Consider the following 3,050-nt stretch of genomic DNA (forward strand, 5'->3'; position numbering starts at 1 on the left):
GACCGTAGCGGTCGCGCGGTTGCAGACTGTAGCGCCTAGAACCGCTCGGCCAACCCGGCCGGCGAGATTTAAATCTTTGAAACGCATTGTGGGTGTAAATAGTGACTTGTAACAGTAAAACTGCTGTTTCATTCAGTATCAATAACAGTCACTGTACAGCCAAACCTAAAATGTTCGCATTTCGTAGGATTCTTTAGCCTCTTGTTTCAAGCATTTCCTTTCCCCTTGCACAGCTGCTGTAGCTTACATACAGGAAATACTGAAAGAAATTCTGTCTTCCTTTAGGATAGAAAACTATGCTCACTTTCGTTTTTTTTTTTTCTTGAATTAAACTCAGTAGAAACTAAATCGTATTCACCTATCTTAAACGGAAGAGATACTAGGTGTTCCATTGAAATCTCTTTAGCATCAGTTCAAGTCGAGTACTTTACACTAAGTTTTGAACTATCGGAAACAATTTAGGCGCTGAGAACCATAAAGACCTGGCCTAAAGAACACCGTTATCGATGCTCCTGACATCTGTTGATGTTGTTTACATGAACATTCATTAAAAGCTGGCTCAACGATTTCTCGGATTTTCATTTCCATTTGAGCCGAAAGCATAAAGCATAATTTTGTTACTCTGCGCTGCTCAATTGTTATCTAGGGTTGCGAACATAATTTAGTGCCTACACGGTGTCCGTTGTACAGTACTTCTCAGTTGGAGGCATATCAGGAGTTTTATATCGTCCTCCGACCATGGAATGTAATTAATGAAATTGATGATAACGAGGACCTTGGAGTGTTGGAATATTTGATAATCGTGTATATGGGACATTTGGTATGTACTCTTTGTTCTGATTCTACATTCTCATTAATTATAAACTTTTCAACTGTCAAAACACACTAATGTTAGTAGCCTGAACTCGAAGATTCTATGAATTAACATCAATATTAAATATAACCCTAAATATTAATTAGCATTAAATAGCGTAAAGTGAGTACATTACTTTTTTTGCAGGAAATATAGGACAATGAGCGTAGGTTAACATTCAGTTCGGACCCATGAGACTAGTGGTTTCTCTACAAATCTGATTTTCACGAACACCTGTTTTCTCAAAACTTTGTGTCTATGGTTTAAGGCTTTATGGTTCTCAGTGCATCAGTTACTTATAACCTTCATATTCAATGCTTCTCCCAGTCTATGTTGATCAACTTAGTTTCATACTAAGATTTAAAATGTGGAACGTTAAAAAATTTTGCGTGTCACCCTTGAACAAAGGCCACGCTGTTCTTCTCTATATCGCTCCACTGTTACTCCATGTACTGCCGAAGAAAGTACAAAACCTTCGCATGGCCGGAGAGGGACGCGAGCTAATCCAGTTTAGACACCCATACACGAAAGAAGCGCTCTAAGCGAGTTGCCCTTTTGCTTTCATTTCAGTGCGCAAGCACTGTATCCTCCTCCATAATGAATGAAGTAACGGAGTGATGCTGGTCGCCTGAGTCCAGAGAGAGATGTCGGATGGTAATCTGGGTGCTCGGTGGCCCTACTGACCGCTCGTCCTTGGCGTGCTGGCGCCCGCACAGTGGCGTGTAATGCGGCGCCGTCGTGGTCCAGCGTGCGTCTGTCTCTCGTTTTGGCGTCGCTCCACCCGCTTCAGCGACTGGCCGCGCGTGCGTTCCCACGGCTAAACCGCCTCCTCGCTTCACGACCGACTGTTTGTATCGCTGGCCGACAAGCCTCCGTCTGAATGCCTGATGCGCTGCTAAGGATGTGGAGTTTCATCGCCAACTGCACTTGTCTCACGGCAAGTAGATGACGTGTTAAGCTTCTTTTTTTTATTTATTTTTTCCCTAAGAGACCAAACTGCTTAGATCATCGGTCCCTAGACTTACACACTACTTAAACTAACTACTAAGAACAACACACACACCCATGCCCTAGGGAGGACTCGAACCTCCGGCGGGAGGGGCCGCGCAGTCCGTGACATGGCGCCCCAAACCGCGCGGTCACTCAGCGCGGCTGTTAAGCTTCCTCTCTGTGTCGATAAGCTTAGATTCAGAAATTAGGAACCAGTGTCTGCGCATTCGTATTGGTTTTATGCCGCCCGCCACGAATTCCTCTCCTGCGCCAACCTCTTCATCTCAGAACAGCAATACCTACGTTCTCAATTATTTGCTAGGTGTATTCCAATCGCTGTCTTCCTCTGCAGTTTTTACCCTCTGCAGCTCCCTGTAGTACCACGGAAGTTATTCCCCACTGCTTGTCAGTATTTTGGATAGATCCCTCTCCTCGTCGACCCCACGGACAACCTCCTTATTCCTTACCAGTCCACCACATTTTCAACATTCGTCTGTAGCACCACATCTCAAATGCTTCGATTCTCTTCTGTTCCGGTCTTCTCACAATCCATGTTCCAGTAACATTCAGTGCCGTGTTCCAAACGTACATTATCAGAAATTTCTTCCTCAATTTAAGGCCTGTGTTTGACACTAGTAGACTTTACTCGGCCAGGAACTTCCTTTTTGCCAGTGCTAATCTGATTTTTATGTCCTCCTTGCTCCGTCCCTCTTGGGTTATTTTGCTACCTAGGAAGCAGAATTCCGTAACGTAGTGATGCCCAGTTCTGATGATAAGTTTCCAGTGTTCTCATTTCTGCTACTTCTCATTACTTCCGACTTTCTTCGAGTTACTCTCAGTCTCATTAAACTGTTCATTCCATTACAGATCACGTAATTCATCTGCACTTTCTACGAAGACAATAATGTCTCACCGGATCTTACCACTGATGTATAGATGTATAGATTGAACACTGTTGTTGATGTTGTGGTCTTTGTTGCAGCTGTCCATGCTAGTCTATCCTGTGCAAGCTGCTTCATCTCCGAGTAACTACTAACACCTACATCCCTCTGAATCTGCTTACTGTATTCATCCTTTGGTCCCCTCTACGATTTTTACCCCCCCCCCCCCCCCCCGCTTCCCTCCAATACTAAACTGGTAATCCCTTGATGCCTCAGGATGTGTCCTACCAACCAAACCCTTCTTTTAGTCAGCTTGTATCACAAAT

General features: G+C 44.2%; 1 non-coding gene across 1 annotated transcript; it reads right to left on the reverse strand.

Annotated features, from left to right (window-relative positions):
• Positions 1-1,214: 1,214 nt before the first annotated feature.
• LOC126205522 (U6 spliceosomal RNA) lies at positions 1,215-1,321 on the reverse strand. The gene has a single exon (XR_007540575.1). It is a non-coding gene; the product is annotated as a U6 spliceosomal RNA (small nuclear RNA).
• Positions 1,322-3,050: the final 1,729 nt, after the last annotated feature.

This window comes from Schistocerca nitens, chromosome 1, assembly GCF_023898315.1.
Source record: "Schistocerca nitens isolate TAMUIC-IGC-003100 chromosome 1, iqSchNite1.1, whole genome shotgun sequence".
In the NCBI taxonomy this organism is placed as follows: Eukaryota; Metazoa; Arthropoda; class Insecta; order Orthoptera; family Acrididae; genus Schistocerca; species Schistocerca nitens.